Genomic DNA, 13,754 nt, shown 5'->3' on the forward strand with positions numbered 1-13,754 from the left:
CTCACGCACTTACACGATGAAACGGTATGAGGAGGATATAGCAGAAGGAAGGAAGAATTTTCATGGGAGCGCAGAGAAGTGAGAGGTGGAGTCAGGTAGGGAAGTCTGCTCTCTGATGGCTGTGGGATTTGGAGAGGTCAAGTCTGTGCTTTCCTCCTGTGCACCCTTGCTCGCAACCTTCACCCTCTACAAGAGTTTCCCATCACATGTCCCCTGAAAGCTCTCAGAGAGGACTACGAATGAGAGCTACAAGGAGAGGCCTCTGGTTTGCAGGACGTGAACATGACAGGGGGTCCTTTGGGTAGAGATAGGGTTTGGCTTGCTGCTCTACCTTAGGCTGCCCTGAGCAGAGACCCCAGGAACAACTCGGAGAGAATGTTCTCAAAAGAGCCTCTCAGGCCAGGGTTCCAGGTGTGTGTCCCACCTCATTCACTCATTCATCTATCTATCCAATCATTCATTTCTTCACTTACCAGTTCCCCCATTCACCCACACATGTTTGACCAGTTGACATCCATCAATACACAGGCCTCAGCAGAACTACACCTGGAACTCCCTTTATTCATTCCACAAATGTTTATTGAGAGCCTGGTATTGACCAGGTACTATTCTATGTCATGAGGCCTTTTTGACAGACTGTTAAAAGCCTGCATAAATTCAACTCACCATTACAAGGAGGTCCTTTTTCTCTTTTCAGATCGCCTAATCAGAGAAAAATAATTTATACTTCTGGTAAATAACATGACTCATTAAATAGCTATATAATATTCCATACTGCCTAATCTGTGCACATAGAATATAAAATCCAGACTCACTTAACTTTTAGGGCTAGAGGGACTATAGAGAACACCTCCCATTTTACAGATGAGAACACTAAGGCCCTGAGAATGGAGAGTGAACTGCTCGAGGTCACACAGTAAGTTAATGGCAGAGGTAAGGCTCTCATCTCCCTGTCCAAGGCCACTTTACAACTCCATAGTATGGTATGTTCTAATATTATAAAATGTTCCATGATATGCCAAATGAGACTAGACAAACTCTCTTTTGTACCTAAGTTTTCTTACTTATAAACAGAAAGTTCGCTATTGATTTCTCATCAACCCACCAGCTGTATTTCCTAGATCTCTACAAAACATATCAACTGGCATGCAGTCTTTAAAGTTTCACCTAGAATAGAGTGAGTCTGTCAGCAGGTTCTGCTTAATGGTAGGACAATTGTCTATTACCACTAGTAGCCCGTTTGGAAGCTTGGGTGCGCTGGCCTGCAGATCCTGGGGTCAGGCTGAAAGCACAGGTGTTTTCCAGTCTACAGCTCTGGCCCACGCCCTCTTTAGAGGCTTGGCAGGTCTGAGTTTGAGATGTAGGCCCCAAGGCAGTAGGTAGAACCAACCCTGCTGTGACCCCTGGTCCCAAAAGCATGAAGTGCCATTTCCAGCCCCTGGTGGAGCTCAACGTCTCCCAACATTCACTCAACTGACCAGCCCCAGCAACTGGGGCCTGTCCAGTCCAGTGCAAGTTGCTTTAAGAGAGCCCCAGAAATTCAGTCAAATAACCCATCAGCTAACTGGCCCACTGAGAGCAGGGACCATGTCACTCATTTTGTATCTCACGTGCCCACACATTGCAGGTGCCCCATAAGTGCTGTTAGTTCAATGGATTGCCAGTCAGGCAGCCCCTTACTGGTCAGAAGATAGTGGTAAAATCATCTAACCTCTCACAACCTCACTTCTCATGTCTAAAATGAGAAAACTGAAAACGCTGACCTGCAATGACTCTAGGGAGGCTTCAACAAGAAAATCTATGTAGCAGAAGGACTTTGTACGTGGCAAAGCCCTCAGAACACCGTTAGCTGATGTGGCCACCATGTGTGATCACAGAAACACAAAGGGATGCTGAGAACCAGGATCCGGAGAGACGACTCGGGCTGAGCAGACTCTTGGCAGGAATGCTGGAAGAAATGCTCTGCTTAGAACCCAGAAGATAAGTCACACGACGTACATTTGCTTGTTTGCTGTCGAATAGGAAAAAAATAATGGCCAAATGGAAGATAGCGTGGCCACTCACAGTCCGAACAAGACTTTTGGTGAACAAACGAGCTCTTTTTGTGGTCTTGGTGTACACATCGGCCCGAACTCACCTCTGTAGAGTCCCTGCTACGCGCAGAGCACGTTCCACACCTTATCCCATTTAATTAGGAATTTGAGGGAGATTCAAAACTGCCGTCCCGTCATTATTTGGGTTCTGGAATCCAGGAATCTGGGAAGGCTCAGGTCAAAGGTTTCCCCATTATTAAAGTGTCCCGAATGACAGAAAGATCCAACGCCCGCCGCCTGACCCCCACCTCCACCTCTGTCCCTTTCCTCCCGCAGCCCCAGCCACAGTCTTATCCAAATAAACAGTCTTGGGTCCCACGCGGACTTCCCTCGAAGCCAGAGCAGAAATCCTAATTGTGGGTTAATGAGACCCGGGTTTGCTCTGACTGGGCTGTTTACTGAAGCAATTTCAGTTTGCTCTCTCTGGCCAGAGATTGCAGCCACCGGCTAGCCTGTTCAGGATAAATGTCACCACGGGCACTGGGGCTGATTCGGCCCGCTCCCCATTCCTCGTGTCTCCCCACTCTGCAAGAGGAGCGGAGGAATACAGAGCAGGAATGCGCAGGCCTTGTCTCTAAGGTGCAGGGAGGCAGCAACTGAAGAAGGGACGGCGCTCTGAGAGGGGAGCACGGGTGCTCTGGGGACCCGAGGGGAGGCCCCGAGGGGAGGCCCTGAGCACAGCTTCATCTGGATCAAAGGGAAAGCTCATCCTGGAAGGCTTCTGGGAGGAAACATCCCACGGCAGCTGCTCGGGAGCCAACTCTCCTAAATCCCAGAGCGTGGTGCTGTTTCCCACAGCGCGTGGTGCTGTTTCCCACAGCGCGTGGCCACCCCAGCAGGCTGCCCCCTCCCTCAGTCGTGTGCGGTGCTGCAAAAGGCCGCGTTTCACTCCTGCATTGCCTCTGCGCACAACAATCTCTTGGTCAAAGACTCACAAAGAAACACACCCAGTGTTTAAGTGACATCTCCAGTGTGATGTTCCCTCTAAAGGGACAAGTGCCCCAAACCTGGGAGCCCGGTGCCTGCTGCTTCCAGGGCACAGCCCGTGCTTTCCTGTCGTCGCTCCCTGGCCTCGGAGGAGCGGCAGAGAGGAAAGACAAGGGAGACGACATTTATTGAACACATACAAGTAAACAGCATCTCCTTTAAGATTTGATGGATCAGTTCTTATTGCCCATACCCAAGGGGGAACTGAGGCTTGGAGAGGCAGTGACTTACTCAGGGTCACACAGTAGTGGGGCCAGAAGACAGCTGAAATTATTATTCACTCACCAATTACTTACTGAGTGCTAACTCTAAGGCAGGCGTGGCTGTAGGTGCTGGAGACATATCTGGAAATAATCAAAGCCCTAGCCTCGTGGAGATGAGATTCCAGGCAGGGAGACAGACCGTGAACACGTTGATATATATGTAATATAACATCTGTGAGACCTGTCTGCCTCAGAGCGGTGCTCTCCTCCACAACGCACAGCTTCCCTTGCAGCCACAAGCATCTGGCCTGGGTGAGTCCTTCGGTCCTTATTTCCAGGGGCCCCACATGCAGGCTTAATAGCGTGCTGCCTATCCACACGCCCTCCATAAACCCCAACTGCTCCTTTGGGGTTTCGTGCCATCCCCACAAAAGCAGTCACGGCATCAAAGAACTCTGTTCTCTGCCTGATGCCTGCAGAGCAGCTGTCCTCAGCAGGCCTGGAATTCTCCCCAAAACAAGTCGGCCCCTGGGGTTCTCCCGTCCTTCCTGGAGGTACCCTCTGAAGTTCCTGGCGAGGAAGTTCTGGTTCAGACAAAGGTTACCCAAATAGCTCCAGCCGCCCAAAATGTGGTGGGAGATTTACAGGAAGCAGGGAGGGGTGGCACTTCCAGGAGCTGTAAATCTCTCCTGCCTGAGGCTGGGGAAGAGAAAGCACGGCCAACACTAAATCAATTTCATTGGCGTGCTCCGGGGTTTCTGCACTTGGAGGCTGGGTCTGGAGTGGGAAGGAAATAGTTGTCAAACATCAGGAATGATGAGGACAGACACTGGAATCAGAGGTTGTGATTTCCTGTGAACCACAGAGTCTGCTTGGTCTTGATCTTTTCTTGGGGGTCTTGTCCCCAAAGTGCCTGTGTCTTAGGAAGTAGGTAGCCAAAGCTCAGTGGCCTGGAGTTCCAGACAGCATGGGTCTTCTCTGGGGTCTTCTGGTCTTTCCACAATGTCTCCTGTTCCTGGGCTCCCTTCTCCCAGTGCCTTGCATAGCTAGCACCTTCCCGTCAGTCACATCTTAGCTCAAACACCCCTTTCCCGAGAAGTGCTCCCTGGACATTCTATCTAAAGTAAGCCCTCAGATCCCACTGCTGTCTCGGTAGCTCTGGTTCAGTGCCCTTGCGGACCATCCTGTCTGGGAGAATCTTGTTTATTTAATCACTGTGACTGCCTATATATCCCCACTCTGTCAACTCCATGAAGGTTGGCTTGTCTGCTACTGCATTCCTGGTACCTAGCACAGGACTTAGCATGTCATAGGTGCTCAATAAAGATTCACTGGATGAAAGAATCAATAGATAAATAAATTACCAAACGTATCCACCCGAATCTTTATCTTACATCCTGAGTGGCAAAGGTAGGTGGTAGGGAAGGGAAAGAACTTATTTATACCAAACACTAGGAATGTTGAGAAAGAACTTTTCCATCCAAAGCATTCCTGGGAGATGTGTGTGTGCACATCTCACTCTACAAAAAGATCGCATGGAAGTAGAGTTCTGCTTCTTACGTGGGGGACTTAAAGGCCTAAGTCTGGGTTCTTGCACAGCTGGGCCTGCTCACCCCCAGCCCTTACTTCCTTTCTTGTGTGTTGCTGTTTCCTCGAATGGGGTCTTTCCAGTTGCCAAGGCCACACAGAGCTGCACTTGGGTCCCCTCTCTTCTCCTGCTGTGACTGTCCCCTCACCATGGTCTTCCTGCCCCTCCCTGGTACAGAATTTGCAAAGACCTCTTTCCTTCACTTGTAAGAGGCCGGCCCTCCCTGGAGTCAAGGATCCTGTGCCAGTTCAGTCAGAAGCCTTTCAAGATCATCTGGCCCAAATTTGTCATTTTTCAGAGAAGCAAATTGAACCTCAGAGAAGAGACTTTTTCAAGGTCATGTGGCCAATCAGAGACAGCTGTGGGGGGTCCTGACTCCAGGGGTCCTGACTCCAAGGCCAGTGCTCCTCAGGCCACCTTAGTCCATTTGTCCCTGAGAAGCATGTGCTGCCGGGAAGGGACGAAGTGGAGAGTAAGAGCCCCACTGTGTTGTAGAGCATCCCCGTGTGATGGAGAAAAGAGCATAGCCTTGGAGATGGAACCTCAGTCAAATGCTTCAACCTCTGAGGGTCATTTGTAAAATCACCTGATGGGAACCTGTGGAGGGGAGAGAATAAGAATGGATCGGCAAGCAGTTGACACACAGAAAGTGCTTGGCCAGGCTTAGTCTCTTCTCTGTGGCTTCCTTGTGCTTTCACATAGTTTTTTGGAACATGCTTTCTCACTGCCAGAGAGCCTATTCCTCCCCTCCCCCCACGCCCCCCAATTTCCCATCAGTTCCAACTCCCCACGTCTACTGTGACCCCTGTTTTAGGGATGTGCCTCCCTTGCTATCTAACCCAATTAAAAAAATATATACAGTATTTCTAATCATCTCTTCCAGGAAGACTTCTAGGATTTTCAGGTCCATTTTGATGGAAAAGTGTCAATACATTCAGCTCTTTTTCTGGTTACAATTTTAAATAGCCAGCCTCTTTCAACATTCATTCATTCATCCAATACTTGTGGCAGGCACAATCATCAACCTTAAGAACAGAAAGACATCCGACATGGCCCTCTGTCTCCGGGGCTACTAAGAGAAAGACACATAAGTAGTTACATGATAGAGTAGGAAGAGGTCTGCAGAGCAAGTCAGCTAGGTTAGCTCCAGCTGCTATAATAATAAGCCCCCAGATGTCAGTGGCTTAACACAGTCGAAGTGTATTTCTTGCTCATGAGAGTCCATTGCACACTTGCTGGTTCGCAGGAGTCTGGGTGTGGGGACAATCACTGCCAGGGAGCCTGGGGAAGCTTCCCCAGCAGGGGATGGAGGGGACAGTTTAAAGACAGACTAGTTGAGCCCGCTCAGGGGCTGGTTGTGCCTGGTATGAGCTAGAGCTCACAGGCTTGGTATGTGCTAAGGTGTGCCCATCCAGGCAAAGTCAGTGATGGTTGTTCCTTAGGGTGGAGATATACAATATTGAAAGAAGACAATAGGGGCACCAGTTTGGAAAATCTCTGCTTGGCTGGCTTGCCCCCTTTCTAGTCAAATCATTTAGCATCTTGAAGATGAAGTGATTTGGAGGAAATGCTTCAGCCTCCACTTCCTGTCTTTGCAGCATGGTCAGATGGAGCCCAAAAGACGAACGCGCTGAGGTGGTTGTGCTTAGCTCAGACCTGTGACGTGTGCCTGATGGAGATGGGTTAGAAGAGCCAAGATGTGTGTCTGCCCAAAGGGAGTATCTGCATGAGAATGTAGTTGGCAGGATGATGGGGCATCCAGCAAGGGACACGGCTGACTTTCCAGGATGCAAGACGCCCTGACCATATCCAGCCAAGGACCCAGAGCGAGAGGAGGCTTGGAGGTCATCAGGGCGAACTATTCCAACATTTGCATCCCTGTTTGTAGCATGAGTGTTGCCCAGTATAGCTCAGATTATCTCACTATGCAGACTGGGCATATTGAAGGCCTGGAGAGAGAGATTTCCTCAGATTCAAATAAAATCTGGCTCTAGGAACTTCCAACCCCAGGCCCTCGTTGCCCATCTTACACCCACGAATTGTCTTTGTCCCTCATTTTACACTCGAGGGAAGAGAAAGGACCTCCCCAGGTCACTGAGCAAATTCAAAGCAGGTCTGGGGATGGAAGCCAGCTCTCCTCGCACCCAGCTCAGGTTCTTCCCACTTCGTTTTGTCAAATCTGTTTACAAAAGAGAAAAACCAAAGGAGCTGTATTTCTTCCAGCTTGGTTTCGAATCTCGAATCTCTCTCGGAGGTTTTCCTGGTGAGACAGAAGGCACGTGGGAGGCTGCAGGAGGGGCCCTGCTTCTCCAGGGGACCGGAGGTGTCGGGGAAATGTGACACGAGGAAATACATTTGCACAGAATGAAAATGGGGAAAGGGAACAATTTTCAAACCTTCAAGCAATTAGGAAAAAAGGCATCTCAGGAAATAAAAAATGACCCTTTCAAGAATGTTCTTTCAGAGAGTGAACAAGAAGCCCACACATCTATTACATAAAGTAAATAGTCTGGTTACCTGATTTTCTGCATAATTGATGGGGATATCAACATAATCATTCTGGCATTCATGGACAGAGCTTGAAAACTAGCTTTAACACTTGCCACACACCAAAAAAAAAAAAAAAAAAAAAAAAAGGCAGAAAAATAAATCCCCCTGGAAGGAATTTATTTCAATGCACCACAAACGGGTCTGCACAGATAAAAGCATCCTCAGAAAACTGCTTGTCTCACTCAGTCATGTTTAGGTCTGCCTCTCTCCACCACACAGGATGAACCCACCCCAGGATGCTGCTTCCAGAATTGGGGGAGGGAGGGAGGGCAGTCCAGGCAGCTGGAATCCTGCTCTGCCACTTACTTGCTGTGACCTTGGGCCTCAGTTTCCTCCTCTCTAAAATGGTGTCAAGTCTAGTGTCCACTTCATGAAAACAGACATGTGCAGTGCTGAGCACGGGGCCAGGCCGGTGGCCAGTGCTTCACAGAAGTGATCTCTTCCTATTTTGTGCAGATACCAGCCCTTCCCAGGAAGACCGCCCAGTCACTGGGGGACAGACAGCTCCAGGTGTGTTAAGTGCTCTGCAAGAGAACCTTGAAAGAGAAGGAGAGTCTCACAGAGGAGAGGGTGGTTAATTATCTCTGGAAGGGAGGGACTCGCTGAGGTGGTTATGCTTAAGTGGGACTTGGAAGAATAAGTGTGGGGAAGGGGAAGGTATTCCAGGCAGGAGGGTTGCCCTGGATAAAGGCTCAAAGCGAGGGCACAGGAGGGCCTGTACAGAAAACCGCTGTGAAATCGGGAGGGCTAGGGTCAGGGAGGCAACGGAGGGGGCTGGATTCATTCTTCAATCAGGGACAGGAGGCTGGGCCCCACCCCACACGAGTATCTAAAGGTCACTGCCACAGAGTGCTCCTAAGAGGGCACAGGGTCTGGTCTGTAGTCCCAGGCCTCAGAGATGGCAGTGGCATGGCTCTCTGCCAGAAGCTCCCCCTCTCCCACCACTGCCCCTCCTGGTCTGAAGGGTCAGCTGGCTTTGCAGCTGCCCAGAACAAGCTCCAGTTGCCCAAATTAAGGGCCTGGCCATGTGGCAAAGCAAACAGTACCCTCATGACATCCAAGCACTTGGAAAAAGGCCCAAGGGGGGCCTCTAGGAGCCAGTGGATTCTAACAAGGATGGGGAAGCTGGAGCCCAGAGAAGAAGGGACTTGAGTGTGGCCCCATGTGGAGTTGGCAATGAATCCTGATGGGAGGTGGGGTGCTGAGGCCGGGTCCCTGGACTCCCAGGCCAGTGCTCTCCCAGTTGCTACACAGCACCAAGAGGGAGGCGCCCTGCTCCCTGTGGGCGAGGAGGAGGGCACCCCCTGGAGTTGTGCAGGGCACAGCCTGCGAGGCTGTGTGCGGCAGCCCTGCTCCCAGCTCTCCAGGCATTTAGACATTGGTCCTTCTTCAGTGGGTGATTTCAATGTTGTGTGGACACAGAACATGATGTCCTTCATGGGCAGGAGCTCAGAGCTCATCCATCCAGGGTCAGGCACAATGGCTACCCAGCCTGGCTTTGCTTGTTAATCACCATCAATGTTCCTGCTAAGGCAGAGGGAGGCCTCTCCACGCTCCTCCAAACAGGGCTCAGGACAGCCATTGCTAATCCACTCATTCCGTGCCAGGCCTTGCGTCAGCTGCTGCTCAGAGTCGTCCTTGACCCATATGCCATATGCAAGTTCTGACCCCTACCTCAGTGTCCACATGACTAATCCAGGGTCCAGAGAGGATGATGACCTGCCCGTCGTCACACAGCCAGTTACCGAACCCCATCTCCTGATTCCTGGTCCAATTCTCTTTCTCATCCATCACGATGCCTCCCCAGTTCCCCGCTCCTCTACCTCTGTAACTTAACTGAGGGCAGCAGTGAACGCTGTGCCCTATCTTGGGGACACATTCCTTTTCTCGTTCTTGTCACTTGTGCCTCTGGAGGCCATAGTCACTAGCCGAACCCTCACTGCCAGCCCTGCTTCCCTCACCATGTACGAACAGAATTGTGCTTGGCAGCAGAGCTTCACCAAGCAATTTTGCACATCTTGTCTTGCACACAACTTCGTAAAGTGACCATGAGTGAGCCCATTTCATACAGGAGGGAGCTGAGGCTCAGAGCAGTGGGCTGACCAGGGCTCGGAGGTCACACAGCCGGAAGTGCCTGATCCGAGATTGGAGCCGGGACCCTGACAACAGTCTGAGCCTCTGTCACCACACCCCGTGCCTTTCCATGCAGACAGAGGAACTGCCACGTGCATTCAGCCTGCTACCCTCGGACTTGTCACCGTGGATTTAAATTTTAAAGTTTTTCCATTGAGATATCCTGTTTTCATTTGCCATTGGCTTCTACAGTGGCGCAGTTGGAAAACAATATGAAAATCAGCATTTCATCAAGATATAACGCTAGTTAAGTGAGATCTTGAAATCCCTAAAATTATTCTTCCAGGACTGAGTGGAACAAAAGATGCTTGAATTTTAAGCATTCATTTTGAAACAACAGAAATACATGCCCATGAATCTCTAAAAAGTAATCCCAAACGGAGACAGTTGAGGGACTTTCCAGCCTGTGAGACTTTCGTAGTGAACCGAACCTCATTGCCACAGTGCAATGAGGACATGGGAGCTGGGAGTGGGAGAACCGGGCCCTCGCTGACTCTGGACAAGCGTCTTCTTCCTCTCTCTGAGTCCAAGTTTCTCCATCGGTCCAGTGAAGAACTGGACTGGGTGCCCTTTCTATTCCCTCCCGCCCATGACTGTCTGTGAACATGGCCTCTACTTCTGCACTAACTTGCACTTGAACAAATGTAGAGGCTGCCATCTCCGTAACGGCATCACGGCTTGTCCTCCTTCAGGAAAGTCAGTTCCATGTGCAGTAGCAGAGATGAACTCTGCCAGGGGTAGCTAGGTGGTCAGCGACTTAGAGAGTTCACCCCAGACCACACCGACCTCCATTCCAGGCCTACGCAGCCCTGCTCGCCGGGCTTCAATATTTCCTCCCGGCCCCTGGCCCTGTGAAGGACGTCCTATTGCCTCCCCTTTCCAGCTGTGTGGGGGTCTGGGGGGAGGCACAGGCAGCACCTCTGGATAGTGATAACTGAGAGGAAGAAGGATTCAGACGGAGGAAGACGGGAGGCAGTGTTCTGGAAATCAGAACCCAAAGACCATCCCAGAAATTCAGCGAAAGGGCTTTGACATGGAAATCAACACACTGGCAAAACTCCTACCTGTTAGGAAACCAGCGCTGCTCAGAGGACACACGTCTGCGATCTGCCAGGTCTTCTGTCACTACCTACCCAAATGGAGGCAACATTGTCTCCGCCTGGGTTGTTTTGAACATTTAAATTAGATCACGTATATAAGGCTTATAGCACCATTTCAGCACATAGTGGGTGCCTTAACAATGTCTGCTCCATTAAAAGGAGGCTTGCACTGTGTTAATCGATGCTTTAGGAAAGCATAGAATTAAAGGAAAATTCTCCTCAGCCTCTGCTCCTTTTCTTGTCTCCTTCTTTCTTTTATTTGCCCATGCAAGCAAAGAGAACAGACGACTCAGATGCCTTGTGCATGCAGCTCCGTGATGCTGCACAACCCTAGACAGTAAAGAAAGACGGGGGGTGGGGTGGTTGTCCAGGGTTGGTTTTATTTGTTTGTTTTAATGCAAACAAAACTCAAAACAAACTAAAATCCCTACTTTTTTCTTTACCCCTTTGGCTTTTACCAAACAAAATATTCCACAATATCTGTGAACTCCCTCCTACTTTTGTTCTGGGGTCTGGGATGTCACTAAGCTCCTGTACGTGTTTTCCTAGAAGCATTTGGTCCCTGCCCTCCTCTCCACTGGCTGGGTCAGCTGTGGCTCCCCTGCTCCCCACACACCCTTGAATGGCATTTCTGAAAGCACGTCCCAGGCTAGATTGCACAATCCTTCTCTCCCACAACTGTGGTCCCCTGAGGGCAGGACTGTGTCCAATTTCTTTCTCAATGGCCAACTCCTCTGGTGGGCGCCTGGCCAAAAATGGGTGCTTGATGAATGCTGACTGGCAGGTTCACTTCATTTAAAATGTTTACAGTGACCTGTCAAGATAAAACAAAAACAAAAACAAAAACAAAAACAAACAGACAAACCAAAACTAGAGTCGACAGTTTCAGCATCTGTGAGAGCCTCTGTGGTCTGGTAAGAGCTTGATGCGGCATTCTGAAGGCTGATTAGCATGAGTATAAAACTGAATGACATTCGGCAGCATTCTAGCTCAAGGGTTTTGGTGCAGAAAACCGGCAAGGACCGAGAAGCTCAAGCGGCACGCGGACATCAGGGAGAACACAGCTTTATTATGCGGGCGGGCTCAGTGGGATCCTTCCCAAAAGACAGCCCCCAGCAAGGTTTTGAGCAGGTTTTTATGGGTTGGGGACTTCCTTGAGTCAGGGAAGGGGTAGGTGTCGTCTGGTGATTGGCTCAAGATGTGGCTTGGAGGGGGTTATGCGGAAGGGGGCTGGGGCTTAGGCTGGGGAATCCTTTCTCCACTGGGGCCACTATTTTAGCTCCGTTCCATGTGGCAGGGAACCATTTTAAGGTCAGTTTCCCCATCATATCCCCCCTGTTGATGATCGGAAGGGGAACCCTAGAGATCATCATTTAAACTGAGAGGACGATAACCCCATAGGGCAAGGATGCGGCGGTGGTCTGACGGGAGACAGTATTTTCAATGAAGTGGACAGGGGCATTGAAGATGCACGGGCTGATGGAAGCAAGGAGGGGAATGGAGAGTAAGGGGTTCGGCAAAGGGAGGAGCCAGGAAGTCCAGGACCGAGAGCCAAACCCCCAGGAGGCGAGCTCTTCACGTGGGCGCTGAATGCGGTCTCGGAGCTCATGGACCTTGGTGGCGACCATCCCAGACTGGTTTACATAGTAGCAGCATTCTTCTTGGAGGAAAAGACAGGTCCCACCCTTTTTGGCCATGAGCATGTCAAGGGCACGCCAGTCCTGGAGGGCGACCGCAGCCAGGCTGGAGAGTTGGGTCTGGAGTGACGTGAGTGAGTCCGCGACCCGCTCCATGTCATCATTGAGTTCCTGAGAAAGCTTGTAGCAAAAGTCGATGGAGGTCCCAAGGCCGGAGGCACCAGCGGCGACCCCAGTAAAGATGCCAGCGCCTATGAGGAAAGGGATGCCAGCCGCCCGACGGGCACGATGAGAAGGGGAAATCCGAGACTGGAACTGTGAGTCAGTGTACAGGGAGGCGGAGGGGGATAAAAAGGTGAGGATGCAGCCAGTGTCAGTGTCATTGGCGCCTCCGCATCTGAAAAGTAAGCCACCTTCGCAGGAGAGGAAAATGCCGGGAGGGGCACAGTACGGGGTCAGGGACCTGTGCGTGGCCTGGGGGTAGATAACAGGTTAAGTTCGGGGCAGGAGCTAGGGGGATGGGGCTGCCGATTGGCCAGAGATGGAGATGTTAGTGGTTTTGGGCAGTAACCAGTCAGGGGGAACCGGGATACCGGAGAAAGCTGAACAGGCAAGGGGTAAACAAATCCAACAGGTGGAATTGGCAGAGGGGGAAGTAGAATTAAGCCATAGTTGGTAGGATGTGTTGAGGAGCTGCCAGGTAAGGCCCTGGGTATCTGGGAGAGAGTGAGCTGACGGAGGGAAGTTAGGTTGAGGCCACGGTAGCGGGGCTGGGACGGAGTAGCCTGAGCTATAGCAGCAATCTGGGTTGCTGCAATGTTGCGGAGGGCAGTGTCCTGGACACCTCCACCATTGGAGGACCTGGCCTGGGCCAGGTAGGACCAACAGACAGACCCTCAGGGGAAGGAATTGCAGGGGGACCGGAAGGTCTGAGTCAGAGTGGCGGTCCAATAGGTGAGGCCAGATTCTGTGCAAGTGGTCGGTGTGGTTCCCCGGTAGCATTCCTGGGGCGTGAGGGTGTAGAATTGGAAGTAGACTCTTGTCCCAGACCCCCAGGTGCAGGGACATTTTGAGGAGAGACTTAAGGGGGAAAGGCTAAGGAGAGTCAAGAGCCAGAGGGCTGCGGGCAGGTGAGCATGAGCAGAGGAGAAACCCATAGTAGAAATCCAAACAGGAGGAGAGCCCTCTGGTTGGGAGTCTAATCAGGCGGGGTCACAGAGATGAGCAGAAGAGAGGCCAGAAGGGTCAGCAGACAGAGGGTGGCGATGGTAAGGGCGGCACAAATGAGAACTGTCGTTCAGGAGGTCTTCTTAAGCGTCATCTTCAATGGTTCATCGGGTACCGGGTGTGGGGTCCAGGCAGGCTGATCCGGCTCCGCTCGCTTGACACGGGAATGGTGGATCCACGGTGTGATTCCAGAGACCTTAAGGGCGTGGGGGTGACAAGGATTACTGTGTGTGGGC

General features: G+C 51.1%; 1 pseudogene; it reads right to left on the reverse strand.

Moving 5' to 3' along the window:
* Positions 1-12,027: 12,027 nt before the first annotated feature.
* On the reverse strand, positions 12,028-13,448 carry LOC148758968 (syncytin-1-like; annotated as a pseudogene).
* Between the last annotated feature and the right edge of the window lie 306 nt (positions 13,449-13,754).

This window comes from Rhinolophus sinicus, chromosome 2, assembly GCF_057876585.1.
Source record: "Rhinolophus sinicus isolate RSI-liver-muscle chromosome 2, RSI-T2T, whole genome shotgun sequence".
Lineage (NCBI taxonomy): Eukaryota > Metazoa > Chordata > Mammalia > Chiroptera > Rhinolophidae > Rhinolophus > Rhinolophus sinicus.